This window comes from Protopterus annectens, chromosome 6.part0 (assembly GCF_019279795.1).
Source record: "Protopterus annectens isolate FY-2018-M chromosome 6.part0, PAN1.0, whole genome shotgun sequence".
Classification (NCBI taxonomy): domain Eukaryota; kingdom Metazoa; phylum Chordata; order Ceratodontiformes; family Protopteridae; genus Protopterus; species Protopterus annectens.
Genome location: NC_056737.1, coordinates 1,810,360,114 through 1,810,378,581, shown reverse-complemented (window position 1 = coordinate 1,810,378,581; position 18,468 = coordinate 1,810,360,114). Strand labels below are relative to the sequence as shown.

The following is an 18,468-nucleotide window of genomic DNA, read 5'->3' as shown; positions in this document are numbered from 1 at the left end:
ACTGGTCACAAGTGGCATCCCACAGGGTTCTGTCCTGGGACCACTCTTGTTCGGCATATACTTTTCCGAGGTACAGGCAAATGTGGGAGGACTATGGCTCACCAAGTTCGCAGACGACTGCAAACTGGGTGCCATAATCAACTCTCCAGCTGACACAAACATCCTTCAAAAAGGTCTCACAGAGACAGATAACTGGTGCCAGTGCCATGGTTTAAAGCTAAATGCCAAAAAATGTATAGTCATACCCTTTGGCAAAAACAATGTGCCCACAAATTACCACATAGGCGGAAACCCATTAAGTACAGAGAAAGTTATTAGGGACCTGGGGACCCAAGTTAATAACAATCTCTCCTTTGAAAACCACATTGCCAAAGCAGTTAGAAAGACCTTCTACATAGCCCACCTCATCACGAAGGGTTTCACATCTAGATCAAGAGAGGTAATCATGCCCCTTTATTCATCCCTCAAAAGGCCCATCATAGAATACAATGCCCCTTTTGGGATGTACCTTACCCGACACCTGCAGCAATTAGAAAGACCCCAAAAGTATCTCACCAAGAGGATCAAGGGTCTCAAACAGATGCCATATGCTGCTCGGTTAAAAAAAACTCCAGCTCTACTCAGTTGCATACCGCCTACTTTGAGGCGATCTATGCCTGACATACAAAGCTATGTCAAATCCAGAATTAATGGACATGCTCCACCTCAGTAAATCTACATCCCTTAGAGCCACACGCTCGAGGGACTTGAACCTCAGCACAGAAATAAATAAAACTTGCTGGAGGGACAGGTTCATAACTCCCTTCGCGCTGGAATAGAATTCCAGTTCATGTGAGGCAGAGCACCTCACCTAATCTCTTCAAAAATAATCTCGATAGGTGGATGGGGGATCGTAGGTTTGTCCCAGGGATTACTCCCATGTCACTATTAGACAGAGGCACAGTAAACTAAACCTTAAAAAGGGCACAGTATACTCAAATCAAGGGGTGGCGTAAGCCATACAGAATCGGGCTAGGCTTATAATTGCCTCAGGGCAGATAGCCTAGTATGAACCTATGAACCTATAAGGCAGAGTCTGGACTAATAGAATATTCCTCCTAAGACCCATAACCTTCAAGGAGAAGGGATTTCAGAAGAATACGCCAAAGACTATTCCCTAAAATCCAAACCTCAGAGGACTCCTGCTCTCTAGCCCTTTTTAGAGGAGTACAGGACCAGGGAGGAGCAGGTATAGAAACTCCTTTATGAGGCTTAAGGTCATCAAGGCATTAAACAACCCCTCTGTAAAATCCTGCCATTCACACTGAGGATCTTTAACAGAAGAGGAAGTGTGTTATTTTTCCCTCCGAGAAACATCTGCCTGAAAAACCAAAGGAGGTGCAGACTCTTGCTGGCACTCAAACATAATGGGAATCGCCTCCCAAACTAAAATTAGTGGTATCCCCCACAGTCCCCAAGATATAATCAGTTGAGGTTTCCTCCTCAATGTATGAAGTGGACATTTGCAAAGCCTCCGAGGACTTGTGAGGAGTCAGATCCATGCTGGCCTCTGACAAGGTCATAGCACTGGAATCTGATAAAACAATTAGATGTTCCTCCAGGTTTTCACTAACCTCTAGAGAGACATCTGGGGGAGGTGGGACAGCAGCCAAATCAGATCAGAGTTTTTTGGCCTTTTTTTTGGCAAGCGTCTGACATTCAGAATGGAAAGGCTCCACCATATCACCTTGTCCACCATATCACCTTGCTCCAATAATTTAAGAAGCTGATTCTCAGATAAATCAACAAGGAGGGGAGATGACTATGCAAGGTCTTAGGGACAATGCCTGGCAGATAGAACACTGTGTATGGTCATGAGAAGCACCCAAGCAGAAGATACACTGCTCTTGACAATCTTTATGGGGAATCTGCTTCCCATACTGATATTTTCCCTTTCTGGATGACATGTAGGCACAAAAATAAAAACAGAACTAGATAAGAAAAAACCCAAACCCCAATGAGGCACTTATCCGAAACATGGCTCTGTAACCAGCACAGAAGGAGCATTCAGACAGATGACCAATGATGGTGTTCAGACTGGCAACAAAGACGTTTTGAGGTATGTGCATCTGTATGTCACCCATATGTCCTACACCTTGACCAGAAAGCATACGTGTAAAGTATGAGGTCTATAAATTCCTAATGCTTTGCCATACTGACGGACATTTGGCTAACCTTGGCAGGGAATCCCTTCTGTTAAAAATAATGCAACAGTGATATGGAAGGACATCGTAGTAGACTTGTGTATGCAAACTTACCATAACATTAGACATTCAAATGATCACTGCTGCAGTAGAAACACCCTCTCAGCAGCAGTTATCACTATGAACATCAACTAGGAGATGGAAGCAAAAGGTCCAGGAGCCCATGGAGAATGGTCCTAGCAAAGCCTGACTTAGACCTAGAAAAGACATCTAGCTTGTAGTGCTTTGTAAAGGTATGTACAGATAACCAAGATGCTGCTTCTACAACACTTCCAGAATCTAACCCTTTCCAAAAAGCCAAAAATTAAGCCAGTACCCTAGTACACTATGCCCTGATCCTGTCTGGAATAGTTTTGTTTTGGTGGAAGTAACAAAAGGTAATAGCCTGAGACAACCACTTGAAAACTGTCCATTTTGACACAGGTTGTCCATTGTCCCTTTTCCAACCTTCATAAGAAATTAACAACTAATCAGAAGTTCTGAAATATTTTGTATCGTCAAAACTGTACCCAAGTTGTCTGTGGACATCCAAGGCATGAAGCATCCAATTGCCCTCATTTAGGGTTCAGAGATGGACAGTTTGGCTTAAAGTAAACCCAGACACCACTTTAAGCATAAAAGAAGGATTAGTTCTCAAAGATGCCCTGTCTGTGTGGCAAACAAGACAAGGCTGACCCACTATAAGAGCTTGCAACTCAGACAGTATTTTTTCAGAGGTCAGAGCAATCAGTAAAAATGTTTTCTATGTTAAGAACTTCAAGTCAGCCAGATGAGCTGGTTCAAATGGTGCAAGTGTCAGCTTCTGTAACACAAAATCAAGATCCCAAGGAGAAGACACCACTTTTTTGAAGGTCTCCTATGCAATACCCCTTTCAGATATATTTTGACATGAGAATGCCTTAAAAGGAGTTCTGTGGGAAGACATCCTGAAATGTTCAACCAATGAACCTTGATAGAGGAGTAAGACAGACCATAGGAAAGTAACTCACACAAATATTGTACAATCATAGAAACATTAGCCCTAAATAGGTGCTGATTATGTTGCTGGCACCAACTAAAAAACCTTTTCCATTTACTTATATTTGCCTTTTTAGTAGCAGGTTTTCTTGCTTCCATTAGAACCTGCTGAACGTCCACAGTAAACAGGTGCCTAAAAGGTATCAAGATCCTATCATTCAGACAGTCAGTTGAAGTTGTCTGTGGACAGAACACATCAAACACCTTTGTTCTTGTGTAAATTGATCCACTCTGCAAAAGAAACATGTGATAAATGCCCCCAGACAATTCCAAATGAAGGGAGAACCACTGTTGCTTAGGCCACAGGGAAGTCACCACAATGATCTTGGGTGATTCCCTCTGAATCTTTAGAAGTACCCTGGATATTAGGGAAAGGGTGAAAAAGCATACACAAACATTGTTGCCCAAGGAAAAGAAAAGGCATCTGTTTCCCATGTCTTCTTGCATGGAGTCCTGGAACAGAATTTTGTTAACTGATAGTTCAGACATGAGGAAAAGAAAGGTATACTTGAACTTTCCACAGATAGCTCAAATCTTGGAAGACCCCCCTGATCTAGTTTCCATACATGGAGGTCTGCCTTTGTCCCACTCAGCTAGTGTGTCACAAAATTCTGCTCTGCTGGAAAGCAGGATGCCTGTAAATTGAGATTGTGCTGTAAAGCTATATACCAAGCTAACATGGCTAGTGTGCATACGGGTAAGAGCTGGTTCCCTCTTGCTTGTTTAACTATGGCATTGTCTGTAACAATTTTAAGTGGTTGAGGACTAGAGGCCATTCAAAGAGCTGAGTGCCTTGATAAGGGTAAGCATCTCTTTTCCATTTATGTGCATGTGTTTGCATTTGTCTGAGATACCTTGCACTTGTATCCCCCCCCCCCCGAAACTGCTCTCCAAGCAAAGTCTGCAACATCTGTGGTGACTCACTATTTTGTGGAGCAGGAGGAGACCCAGATTCAGGGCTATTTGATGTCTCCACCAAGTTATTTCTCTTCTCACAAATCACAGATCCCAGAATTGGAATCTGAAAAGATAGTGGGAATTGGTGCTGGGACCAAAGTGACTTATTGGATCTTTCTCTCATGTGGTGCCTTACCAGAGATGTCATGAGACACAGAATCCTGATGTATTGCCTCAAAGTGATGTTAGTCTGAGTGGAAAACCACTGAAATAAATCTAAATAAAGATCTAGTTTTTCCTATGGTAAAAAAGCTCTTTGAACTGTGGTGTCAACTAGACACCTCAGGAAAACAATCCTGTGCGAGTCAAGACAGACTTTTGAATGTTCTCTTGGAATCCCAGCTTGCATAAGAGATCTCTCAACCAGATCTATGTCACTTTATCAAAAAAATCATATTGTCAAAACTGATATGGTTGAATATGCAGTTAACTGAAAAACTAACATAAATCCACACAACACCCCCCAACAACATTTTTGCAATGGGGGCAAGCCCCCCTGCATCCCCCATACTCCTTACTAATTATTTACACCAACTCTAAGATTGTAATACAGTGGGGGAACAAGGCAAATTCTCTAATCCCTACTGTACCGCAGTCTCAGTCAGAACAGTACAACAAACCAAACGGTCAACCATATGTTGACCACATGGGTTTCGACAGTTTGGTCCTTCAACCATTTGAAAGACCCCCCCTTCAACCATGTGAGAAATTCCTCATATTTTAAAAAGGGGTCTGCAAAGATAAGCAACTTTTAAATACAGGGTTATAAAAAAAATGCAGAAAGTACAGAGTTGTGTTAAGTAAACTTACCATAACAGTAGATGTTCAGAATGATCAATGCTGCTGTAGCCTTAGCTCTATGGGTTATATATCCTGCCAAGTATATAATAGCTAGCCAACTTCTAAAGCTTCAAGCACACTCCACAACACCAAACCTTCAGTCATCTCAAGTAGAGCTGACTAAAAAGACAGGTTTGGGTGCGAAGGGCTTCAGAGCTTTCATGCCAACAGAGACCAGAAAGTTGAGCCCTGAAAGGACAATGCTAGGAGCAACAAAAAATTAAAAGTCCACACCCTGGCATAAACACATCAAAAAACAAGGGCGATGAAGGAAGGCAGTGTCTACTGCAGCAGTGATCATTCGAGTATCTATTGTTATGGTAAGTCAACTTACACAACTAATCATATTGATTACTTCTTTATCCAGGCTTAGTTCATTTTGGAGGTCAAAGGAGAAGGGTCCAGAACACCCTGGAGAATGGTCCTATCAAAGCCTGATCTGAAACTACAGAAGGAATCAAGCTTGTAATGCCTTACAAGCGTATGTACAGAAGACCTCTTTGAAAGACTGTACTTTGCAAAATAACTGTACTGTAATACTGCACACACTTGCCAACACTTTGCCCACTTCGGATATATGGAATAGCTTTAGTTAATGTGAAAAAGTATCACACAGCACAAAAATATGGTCATTTTTCCCTTTTTATACATTCATGTGATTCGGATATTCTGTCAAACGTTTTTGTAATTATTTCATATATTTTCATCAATATGTCACAGTTTTGGACATTTCATTTAATTAGAAATTTGTTTTAAGCATTCTGAGTGCTTCATTTTATATTCACTGAGTAGAAAATCATTTAAGTGAGTTTTTAGTACCAGGAATTCCTTTCTGACCTGTTTATCAGTTGTTTCAGCAGTAGAGATGATCCACTCTTGTATATTCCTCCAACTTTAACTGTGCACCTCAGGGTTGTGATTCTGGATCCTATTCTGACACCTTGTCACTCGTTTTGTACATCTGAATAAGATGATGAGGCTTGGGTGTTCATTAAGTACTTTATTACATAAAAACGGGTCTATATTACCTGAACAAAACCCGACTGAGCGAATCTGAGATGAGTGACACAAAGAGCGAAAACCGCTAATATTGCAAGAATGAATGGAGATCACCATAGGGAATTAGTCTCTTTACTTCAATGTAGTGTGATCTCGAAGTTGGTATATTTAAGTACATTTAAGTGTGGGGGGTGCATAAAACCGTTAGTGAGAGTTTACCTGTTTTACTTAAGTTTCACGGGTTCAAAATTAGTGTTTTTCGCTCTTTATGTGTCACTCAACTGAGATTCGCTCAGTCGGGTTTTGTTCAGGTAATATAGACCCCATAAAAACACGTCTGGATGGATATCAGGAAAGTACAGTTGTGTACACTTACCATAAATGTAGATGTTCGAGTGTATTCACTGTTGGAGTCATTACATTTGGATTATCTGATTGCAGTAGCCCTCAGTTGGCCTGATTAACAAAGTCTTGGGTCCTGCGTTGGATGCAGTCTCTTCTTCCATGATGTCAGGTCATCAGAGGTATAAAACATGCAGCAGACACCATTACATCAGCTTTTCTTACCCCAAATGTCAGGTACCTCCCTAATGGGAAGCAATTAAATCTATAATTACAAGGATATACCTCCAACAAAAAAGCAAATACACCAAAAAGCTTTATGAACATAGTAAGGGAGAGCAGAGGTATACCCAAAAGAAGAAAGGAGGCTGAAGGGAGGGTAACCAGGACTGCAACAGTGAATACACTCGAACATCTACATTTATGGTAAGGTGTGCACAACTGTACTATGTTCATCGTGTTTCACTGTTGCAGTCATTACATTTGGGTAGATTCCTAAAGCTAAGGTTGGGAGGAGGAATTTAAATAGAATTAGGACCAGCTACAAGACCCTGCAAGACTGCAGTGGCAAAGCCAGCTCTGGATTTAGAGAAAATTGGCAAATGATAATGCTTGGTGAAAGTATGTACAAAACTCCAGGTAGCAGCTTCTAAGATGCCCCTGGTAGGAACACCCCTGAGAAAGGCTGTGGAGGTAGATGCAGCCCTGGTTGAATGGGGTCTGATGCCATGTGGGATAGGTTTTCCATGGTACTTATAGGAGAAATGAACGCAGTGGCCTATCCCTTTTGAAATGGTTTGCTTTGAAATAGCTTTCCCCACTGTCCCTGCAGCAAATGCTACCAGCAGTTGTTCAGATTTCCTTTGAGGTTTAGTCCTGTCCAAGTAAAATCTAAGTTGTCTGCACATATAAGGAGTGCAGTATCCGTTCCCCTTTGTTCTAGAAGGTAGGCAAATGAATGGACTGATTAAGAGCCACACTGGATACCACCTTGGGCATGAAGGAGGGATTGGTTCTGAGGGACACACTGTCCGCATGAAAGATGATGAAAGGCTCCACTGCCATAAGGGCCTGTAAATTCAGCTACCCTTCTTGCAGAAGTGATTGCTAAAAGGAAAGCTGTATTCCAGGAAAGGAATTTTAAATCTGCAGTAGCAGCTGGCTCAGAAGGAGGAAGAGTGAGTTTCTCCAAGACAAAGTTAAGGTCCCAGGCTGGAGTTGGTGCTCTCCTGGGTGGCCTTACATTTTTGGCCCCTCTGAGGAACTGCTTGAGCAGTGGGTGAGAGAAGAGGGGAGGCTTTGTGCTGTAATGAGCTGAAATGGCTGAGGCATGGATTTTGATGGAGGAAGAGGACAAGCCCTTATGAAGCATCTCAGTCAAGTATTGTAGAATCTGAGGTAAATTGGGCACTGCTGCGCTCATCCCTTGAGATTGATTCCAGGCCCAAAATCTGTTCCATTTTGCAGCATAAGATTTTCTAGTACTAGTCCTCCTTGCCACTAAAATTATATCCATCACTGATTTACTAAGTGATGGTAAAGGAGAGATTAGGTAATTAGCCAGGCTGCTAGGTTCAGAGTTTGCAGCTGAGGGTGCAGAATCTGGTTTTCCTGCTGAGACAACAGGGAAGGAGTCAGAGGCAGGTGCCGTGGGGCCAAGCATGACACACTGCATAAGAGGGGGTACCAGTGTTGGTGTGGCCAGTCTGGTGCAATTAAAATTGTCCTTGGCTTGTCCTGTTTGATCTTTAGTAGTACCTTGGAGAGCAGAGGCAGAGGAGGGAACGGCATAAACTGACACTTTCCAAGTTAGCTTGTGGGGAATTCTTGGGCAAAATTTGTCCAATTGATGGTTTTGGGGGGAGACAAACAAGTCTATATCTGGGCTCCCTTACTTGCCTGTCAACATGTTGAAAATCCTTGGTTCCAGTTTCCACTCATGTGGGTCCATGAGGTTTCTGCTTAGTCTGTCTGCCAGTGTATTTAGTTTTCCTGGCAGGAATTGAGCTTGTAGATTCACTTGGTAGCTCAAGGTTGTGTTACACAATGCCATGGCTAGTCTGCAGAGGGGGTAAGAATGTGTACCCCCCTACTTGTTTATGTACCACATGACAGTGGTGTTGTCCATCCTTACCATTAGTTGTCCTGGAAGAATGTGGTCCTTGAAGGCTGTCAGAGCATTCTGTGCAGCTAACATTTCCTTTTGATTTATATGCAGGTGCATTTGACTTGGGTTCCATTTGCTCTGAATGCACTTCCCTGCCAGGTGAGCCCCCCATGCATAGTCTGATGCATTTGTTGTTGAAGTTTGGGAGGCAGGGGGTAGTGTGAATGGTAGTCCCCTGTTTTGGTGGCAGGCCTCTGCCCACCAAAGGAACTCTAGGCATAGGCAAGGTATGATAGGAATTATTGCTTCTAGATCCTGTGAATGTTGACACCATAGGCTTTTGAGGTACCACTGTAGTTTCCTCATATGCAGCCTTGCATATGGAATTAGAAGAATGCAGGAGGCCATGAACCCCAAAGGCTTGCAGTATTTGCCTTGCAGATAAGCTGGGTTTTTATAGCCACTTGTTTGAAGTAGGTTGTCAAATGAATCCGTTTCTCTGGCGTGAGGAAAGCCATCTGGGAAGTTATATTCAAGCTTGCTCCCAGGAATATAATTTGACAGGGTACCAGGTGTGATTTCTTTTCATTTATGGTGTACCCCAGACAAGTCAGCACCCTTTGAACAAAGGCCAGATGATTCAAAAGTATGTCCTGGCTTTCTGCCTGAATTAGACAATCGTCCAGGTATGGGTATATTTGAATATTTCTTTGCCTGCAAAATGCAATGACTGGAGCTAGGCACTTTGTGAATACCCTGGGTGCAGTAGATAAGCCAAAGGGCAGTGCAGAGAACTGATAGTGCATGTAGCCTGCTCTGAAGTGTAGGTATCTTCTGCAAGACTCCCTGATAGGGATGTGCAGGTATGCTTCTTTTAAGTCTAGTGTTGCCAACCATGCATCTTTGCCTAGCATAAGAATCAGCTGGTGAAGAGTCAGCATTTTGAATTTTGGAATCAGCAGAAAGGAGTTTAGAGTAGAAAGGTCCAGGATAGGACGCCATGTATTGCCTTTTCTGGCTACCAGGAAAAGTCTTGAATAGAAACCTTGTCCCTTTTCCTCTTCTGGTACCAACTGAATAGCCTCCATGCTTAAGAGAGAGAACTTGATTTTGGGGTTCTGCCCACTGATTTGGGGGTAGATCTGGCCACCCGCTTGGTGTTGGTAACATGTGGAAGTGAAATCTGTATCCTTGGGACACTATTTAAAACCCATTTGTCCTGGGTAATGAGTTCCCAGTTTTTGGCCTGCAGACCAATCTTTCCGCCTAAAGGAGCATTCAGTTGGGAAGTGCTTGGAAGTTTTAAAAGCAAGTCATTGAGACAGTTTTCCATAGTGGGGAGTCTTACTACTCCCTGATTTGGGTGCGGAAATCCCCCACTGCTTTGTCTTGTGTGTCCCCTGGGACTGAAATCTGTGGTTTCTGCTGTGTCTCGGTTTGGCTTGAGAAGACCTGGAAGGGGCTGGAAAGGACCAATTCTTAGAGGGCCAATGCCTACTAAATCTGGGAGGCTGAACTTGCAAGAAATCTTTAACAGTTTGCATAGATTTAGCTTTATCTTCCATCTTTTTAAAAACGTCCTCAGCTTTGTTGCCAAACAGGCGGTCCTGATTTAAGGGAGCATCCAACAGTTTAGCTTTGACATGATCAGGCAAAGATTGCTCCTTAAGCCAAGCATGCCTTCTGAGCACAGACCCAGTAACAGCAGCCCTGCAAGAGGCCTCTAATGAATCAAATCCACATTGCAAAGTATGTTTACCAACCTGTTCAGCAGAATGCATTAAATCCTGTAATACTTTATTTTCAGTACAGTCAGGAATCATCATTTTCTGTTTAAGCAACCCAATAACATATTGATACTTTAACATATGAAACTGGCAGTTTAAAGCCCTAATGGCCAAGGCTGCAGAAGTGTAAACCTTCTTACCCCATCTATCCAGTGCCCTGAAGTCTCTATCAGAAGGAGTAGGATTTTTAGCAGTAGAAGCCTTAATGCCCTTGGGTCCCTGTGAAATGGTCTCTGGATCCGCAATAGGATTTTTAAAAAGAAACTTGTGTGAATCAGGAACCCTGTAATATCTGTCAGGTTTTCTGGGAGCAGGAGGCAAAGAATCAGGGGCCAAACTAGATTCTGAAAAGGCATCAACAATGTCTAGTACAGGAGGTATAGCTAAAGGTCTATACTGAGGCAGGAGTAAGAAATCCCTAAGCCTTTTTTTTTTTAATCAGAAAAATCCTGGCTTTCCCAGTGGAAATGCTCCCTTAGAGTATGTAAGGTTTCACCAAAAGAAAAATCCTCTGGAGGGGAAGCAGAGGGAATAGAGTCCTCTGCATCGGAATCCTCATAAGTGGATAAGGACAAATCCAGATAATCAGAAGAATAAGAAAAATCAGAATCCTGGTCAGAAGATTCATAAACAACTTCAGTCCTAGGTCTCTTAGAAGGGGGAGGTTGGCTTCCCTTCCCCTGATTAAAGTTATAAGATCTTCAGCCATTCTTATCATTTGTTTTTTAGGCATAGAGGCCTGAGCATGTGGCCTGGGCATTGGTTTCTTAGGCATGGTTCGAGATTTAGGCCTAAATGAAGGAGGAGGCGTTGGTTAAATATGCAAGTCTATAGGCCTGAATACACCCTCAGAAGCCGGTGCCTGCACAGCGGCTCCGGACCCATCCAAGGTAGAAACATCCACAGGTTCCACAGTTGAAGCATCTCGCGGCATACTGGACTCCGAATAGGTCTCAGTAGAGGCCTGCGAATCAGATGTAGCGGGTATCAGGGGCTGCGAAAGCGCATCACTGAGTACCGGCGAACTGGCGACTGGCTTAGGAAAAGCATTGTCAGCAGCTTTGGACCTAGGCAGCCTGTCTCGGTCTTTATCTTTGCGGTTTTTCAGAATCCCAGTAGTCGGATGGCTAACCAATGACATTTCTGAATAATTAAACTGAAAACCGAAATATTTTGAGGCGAAAATATACCAACAACGGATAGTGCACTGATTAAATAAAGCACAAATCTGACAGCAAGGTATGTCGTGGTCAGGGCCCAGGCAAGGAATACAGTACGAATGAAAATCTTTGTGAGGTATTTGCTTTCCACAAGTAATGCAATTATTAACTTTTGCTGACATTGGTAAGGAATAAGAAAAAGTTTCCCCAACAGGGTACTTAGCTTTAGTTGAAGACTTTGGTTCTGAAACTCGAAAATGAAAATTTCAAGAGTCGGTCGACCGGCACTTGCGAACTGCTTCTGCTTCGGGCACCGCACGGCAAGAAAGACTGATGTAATGGCATCGGCTGCATGTTTTATACCCCTGATGACCTGACATCATGGAAGAAGGGACAGCATCTGAAGCAGGACCCGAGACTTTGTTAATCAGGCCGACTGAGGGCTACTGAAAGCAGATAACCCAAATGTAATGACTGCAGCAGTGAAACACAAAGAACATCATTAAACTTAAACAGACTTGACAAGTACACACATGCATGCTTACATCTTGACTGCTCACTACAAAATGGCACTCCTGCTTGCATGTGTTCAGTACTTATATGCACGTGCCTGCTGACTGGAAAGTTTCTTAAAGGTATATTATACACTGAGCTACACTGACTGTCTGGATAGAAATACTGAAAAGGTTGCCATGCATCTGGTTGAATGAGCTCTCAAAGGTTTTGGCAGGGAAACACCCGATTTATTATAGACAAAAAAAATGCAATCAGTTAACCACTTGGTTAAGGTTATTTTGGTAACTGGCTTACCCAATCTCAGTTCTGAAAAGGAGACAAATAATTGATCTGATTTTCTGAAATTTTCAGTTTTATGCAGATAGAAATGTAATTTTCTGTGAATGTCCAACAAATGTAAAATGTATTCCCCTTTGTTGGATAAATCGGGGAAGAAGACTGAAATGTTAATGGACTGATTATATTGGATCCTGACACCACCTTAAGAGGAAAAGATGGGTTGGGTTCATAGAGGCACACTATCTTTATGGAAAATCAAATAAGAAAGTTTAGAGGATAAGGCTTGCAAGTTCTAAAACTCTTCTATCTGATGTAATAGCTACCAAAATATTTTCCAAGTTAAAACTTTAGTTCACATTTAGCAGCTGGTTCAATTGGTGACTGATTTAGGGCTTGTAAGACTAGGTTCAAATCCCACTGTGGAATAGGATCTTTAAAGGGGGGGGGGGGGTTCAGTAAAAAGGTTCCTTTAATGAATGCCTTATATAGTCACAATGAAGCTAAGGAAGAATTGTCAACTCCAATATGAAAATCTAAAATAGTACCCAATTGTACTTTAACTGTTAAAGAACTAGCCCCTACATTAAAAATTCAAGAACCTTAGGAACTGGCTCTGAAAAGGGGTTGATGTCTTTCAGCTCAAAGAACAAACCTTTTGCATTTATTTTTGTAAATCTTTCTAGTGGAAGATTTGTGGGAAGACAATAGGATATTACTGACAGGGGAAGAGAGCCTGGGTTGTCTAGCTGTCAATGGAATTGGAGAAACCATGCGGTCAACTTTGGGACCAAAATGCCCAGATGAATCATCTCTGTCGGATGAGACAGAAGATCTGGAATTGGATCCCAGATCCATGAAGGATGAATTAAATGAGGCCAGAGGAAGGGTAACTAAATCTGACAAGGCCAATAAGGAGCAATGAGGATTACTGTGCTCTTCAATCAGGATGCTTTCTGAAGAAACTTGGGTATCAAATGAGTTGGAGGGTAAGTATAGAGGAGGCCAGGGCACCAACTGTGAAAAAGGGCATCTCTCAATGACTCTCCTGGTGGGGGGATCAGGGCAAAAAGAACTGCTACTCTTGTTGTTGAGGGGAGATGCAAAGCTGGCCCCATTGACAGAATCTCTCTTCTGAAATTTTCCTGTTCAGAGACCATGCGTGAGGTAACAGAATGGACCTGCTCAGCTTGTCTGCTATCACACTGGATTTCCCTGGAATATGCATTGCTATCAGAAATCAATTGGATGAGATCACCCACTGCCACACTCTCATAGCTTCTCGACATAAGGGATAAGATCTGCTTCCTCCCAGTTTGTTGATGTACCAGACTACTGTTATATTGTCTGCCTGAATCACAATAGTCCCTGAAGGGAGAGAGTCATGAAAGGCCTGCAATGCTAGGAGAACTGCTGTCATCTTTAGGACATTGATATGCATGTTGGAATCTTCTGGAGACCAGGTGCCTTGGACTATTTTTCCCAAGAACTGCCCCCCCCCCCCCAATTTGGGATGTGTCCATGGTCATCATGGCCTTAGGCTGAGGAAATGGACAGCCCTGTGAAATCTGATCTGAGCAAATCCACCATCTCAAATATCTTTTGCATGACTGAGTTATTTTGATCTGGTTGGACAAGGGCTGGTAGAGAATGGACAACTGAGTTCCAGGGTCGACTGCAGAATTCTCATATGGTATCTTGCCAACGGTACCAGATTTATGGCAGTGGATGACTAAAACCTGTAGAATCAGTCAGGCTGACAATGACGAGTTTTGGATTATTGTCCTAACTTGAAATCTTATAGTTTGTACTCTTGACAGGGGAAGGGACGCTGTCATTGATGGTGTCAAAAAAAGGCTCCTATGAATTCTAGCACTTGAGTTCATTCTAATTGATATTTATTGAGCTTGATTTGAATGCCAAGGTGAGAGAAAAATTGGAGTATACAATTTTTCACTTTGATCAGTAGATGCCTGGTCATAGAGGTAATGAACCAGTCATCCAGGTAAGGAAAGGCTCTGAATCTGTGCAGTCTCAAGTGAGCTACAACTACTGACATGCATTTGAACACTCTGGGGGGCTGTGGTAAGGCCAAAGAGCAGTGTTCTGAATTGGTAATCACTGGCTCTGAGCTGGAAAGTGTAGGTATCTCCTGGATTGCCCCTGTTCATTTTTATGTGCTAGTACACATCCTGAAGATCTACGGAGCACATCCAGTTTTCCTTCTGCAGAAAGGGCAAAATGGACTGAACTGTGACCATCTGGAACTTCATATGCTAACAGCTAAACCAATTTGTTCAGATTGCAGAGATCCAAAATTGGTCTCCAGTCCCCTGTTTTCTTTGGCATTAAAAAGAATTTTGAGCAAGTTCCAGACGCTTTCTGGTCTGGGAGGACCTCTTGAATGGCTTTTTTCTCTAGCAATTTTTTTTCCAGAGCTGCTGCTTTCTGACTGGGTGGAATATTGGGAATTTTGTTTACTGTTAATGGGGGGTATTATATCACCTCTGGAAATAATCCTCTACACTAATGTATCTTAGGATCACTGGTCCACAGATAGACAACCCCCGCTTGCCTCCAGAGGTGGGATTGCCTCCAGAGGGGGGAAATCGGGCCAACTTTTAGGAGTGCTGGTAGGGTCTGTCAGAGAAAGAATCTGTGGAGTCCTGGTTCTGTGGGCCTCCTCTGCTCTGCAGGCAGCATCATCTGTTAAGAGCTCCCCCCTCTGCCCCTGGGGAATTATCTCCAAGTAGATCGTGGAAAGGACCCTGGGATTTTTTGAACCACATTTTCTGACCACCTCACTGATTCCTGGAAAAGGTTCTTTGAGGGGTCAAAAGATGTGTACCCACTGCAGACAGGGTCTTACCATTTTTGCTCACACCTGGAGTGTGCATTCTTCACTTTAGGGGCAAACAACAGACTTCCGTCAAAAGGAACATTGATTAAGGAAGACTTAAAAGGCTCTGCATAATCATACAGTCACATTCAGGCATGCCTCCTAATGGAAATGCCTGAACTCACTGCCTTTGGGGTACCTTCAGCTGCATGTGAAATCAGCCTCATAGACAATTTAGCAATGGACTGTAAGTTAGCCATCTGTGATGCAACAGGTGTCAGTTACTGCACCTGAGAGGGATTTGGAGAGCTCTTTAATCAAATCCCTCTGTAGTCTGCTAAAGTGTGCCAAATAGTTCAGCGATCTAACAGGGAAAGTTGCTGAAGCAGAAACTTTCTAAATCTGCCCATTGCCCTAGACTTAATGTTAGGGAATGAACAGATGAACTCTGTTCTCTGAGCTCTTTCTGGTCGCCATCTACTGGTACTCCCTTGCTCCAGAACTCTTTCCCTTTGGGTGGTGCCAGGATCCTATCTGGTCTCTTAGGGATAGGCTCAACAGAATCAGGTTCTTTCCACTCCCACTGAGAGATCAACTCAATGAGCTTGTCATTAGGCAGAGTCACAGAGGAAAGTAGATGGTCAAGACCCAAATGACTCCAAAAAAAAACAATTCCTCTTGGGAAAGGTCATTAGTAAACCAACTACCTTTTTGCTTAAGGATCTCCAAAACATCTCCAAAGGAGGCATCATCAGGTGGTGATCTTGGGGACCCTTTCCCTTCATCGAAATCAGTATCTTCTGCAACTGACTCCTGAGAGGAGTCCAAGTGCCTCCTCTTGCACTTTCTCTTCCTAGGGACTTCCTCAGTGGGGTGCTCTGAAGAAGTATAGGAAGAAATAAGGATACCCTGCTGGGTGGTCTAGAGACTTTGGGCTGGCTGTTCCTGTTTGGTACAGTGATGAGGCTCACGGCACAAAGGCATCTGGGATCCAGATGGAAGATCCGAGGAGGGGGGGACCACGTGAATTCTGAAAGAGAATGCTCTCTCAACTACTACTATAAAGCCAGAATGCTCCAGGGAGAGTAGGAAGTTGACAGAGCAGAGAAGGCATGCGTCTGGACCATCGGCTCCCTCTAATCCAAAGGCAGTCTACCCAAGGCATAAGTCAAAGCCAAGCTATCCAGTGCCAAATCTGAAAGCGGCAGTGGAGGCTCAGACTGCTTTGGAGTTTACACTAGCGCCTTGGAGCCAACAACAGCACATCATCTCAGAGTCATGCGGCTTAGAGATCTTCAGAGCCAGTACACTCACAGAAGTAATCAGATCTGAAGACACCACCATCCTCAGATCCGAAACAGACAGTTCCTGAAGGTTTGGAAACCAAGGGCTCCAAAACCAAAGGATGGATTGGTGAAGGAGCCAGGATTGGTGGAGTAACATTGGTGAAGGTCTCCTGACACGAAGGGGTAGGAGCCAGGAGAACTCAAATCTGTATCTGCATTGAGAGAAACTTCCTCATCATTCTATCCACATCAGCATCTGTAAGACTCCTGGAAGAATGGGAAGAAGAATCTAGAAAGGGAGATCTTGAGTGTCAGTGCCTCTCTAAAAAAAAAAAAAAAATAGGGAGGGTAGCCAAGAGGGACTGGGTCCTGAAAGGACACAACGGGTGTGCAGGAGCTGTTTCAGCTCTGAGAACACTGCATCTGAAGAGGCAAACCTAGTATCTGAAGCAGTTAGATCCGTGGATTTGGACTTCAGATCTGACAATTTCAAAACCTTCCTAGCCAGCTCCTTGCTCGAATCCAAAGAAACAGTGGAAGATCCAGAAGGTTCAACAAGTTGTTTCCTTGACTCTTTCTAGCCTCCCTTAGAGAGATGAGCACTAAGCCAGTGATTCAGTTCATAGAAGTCCCTTCAAAATCAGCTTATTTTTTACTATTTACTAAACCCCTACAATTTAACAATATGCAAATCTTACAAGGGACTTCCAAATGGGAAGGGCCCAGACAAAACACAAGAGAGTCATGAGCATCAGACAAGAGAATCTTGTGCCTACACTCTTTGCACTTTTTGAATCCAGAAGGTTTTTCAGCCATATTCACAGCAATGAATAAGTAAGCTTAATTGTTTTTTTAAATAGGAAGTAGAAGCAGGAAAGACTCCCAACAATGGTAGGAAAGATTACCAGACACAGTAAAAAGGGACAGCTAGGGAGAAAAAACTACCAGCAATGGTATTAAGATACACTAGCGAATGCATAGGGATAAGAGTGGTTATAAAATGACACTAATTTATAAGAATAAATACAAGAAAGGGATACAAGAATTGAATAAACTTTGAAAACTCACTACATCGCTAGAGAGCTGTCAGCGACCATGTCCGTACATGAAAGCGGCAAAGATGATCTGGGTTATTGAGGGCCATAGCATTATGGGTAAGGGAGAAGCCTGAGAGTTTGCAATAGGCCATAAGCTGTAAAAAGTGGAAGAGTCAGATCCAAACCCATGTTGAGGAATTAATGAAAGTTGACATCAAATTTACAGATAATCATCATACTTTCATAATTAGTCAGAATGAATTTTAACATACGAGCCTGATGATTCAAAATTCTAAAAACTAAAGTTGCAGAACCATACACTATTTTCCCCAGACACATCAATTATTTTCCACCCTTGTCAGAAGGGAAAGGATTACAATTAGCAAAATGTTTGGCAGCAGCCAGATTAACTAAAGCTATGGCTTTGGGTCAGTTCCAGGAAGAGTGTATAAAAATTTGAAAGACTGAGGAACTTTGTACATTTTATCTGCTTTTTTCTTTTCTTTCGTGTTTTTTTTTGGTGCAGCAGACTGGCTAACAGTAAAACCACAGGATGTGTCAAACGCATCCTCCAAAGCTGACAGCGCTGGGGGGGATAGGACGGGCACTGGGGGGATAGGAAACTGTTCTAGGAATTCCAGCTGTAACTGTTCAAAGTATTTTCTGAGGGACTGAAAAACCTCAGTGTTCTTCCATGAAAACACTGGCACATTTGGAAATAGTATCAGAAAAAAAAGACCTTGACTGTAAGATTCAGATAACATGCTCTCAAACTCAGTATAAATCAAATCAGAGGAAAAAAAATGTCTCATCACATTCCTCTCCAGCTTCAGGTTTTTGAATCTATTCAGGAAAAGAGGAATCCCTTTTTCTTTCACCAGAAATCATCTAATAAGAACGGTTACTAGCCTGTACAAGACCCTGAGCCAGACTTAAACTACTCCTGTTCAGTGAAACTGGTGCAGGAGAACATACATGTTTAGTTTTGTTTCTTTTTGACAAGAAAGTTGGGATAAAAAGGTTTATTAATGGCAGCAACAGCTACCCCAGACATGGAAACAA

The 18,468-nt window shown here is 42.8% G+C and overlaps 1 protein-coding gene across 1 annotated transcript in view; it reads right to left on the bottom strand.

The window, feature by feature from the left end:
• Positions 1-18,468, bottom strand: part of SNX31 (sorting nexin 31) — a 553,376-nt gene that overhangs the window by 112,934 nt on the left and 421,974 nt on the right. The window lies entirely within an intron of this gene.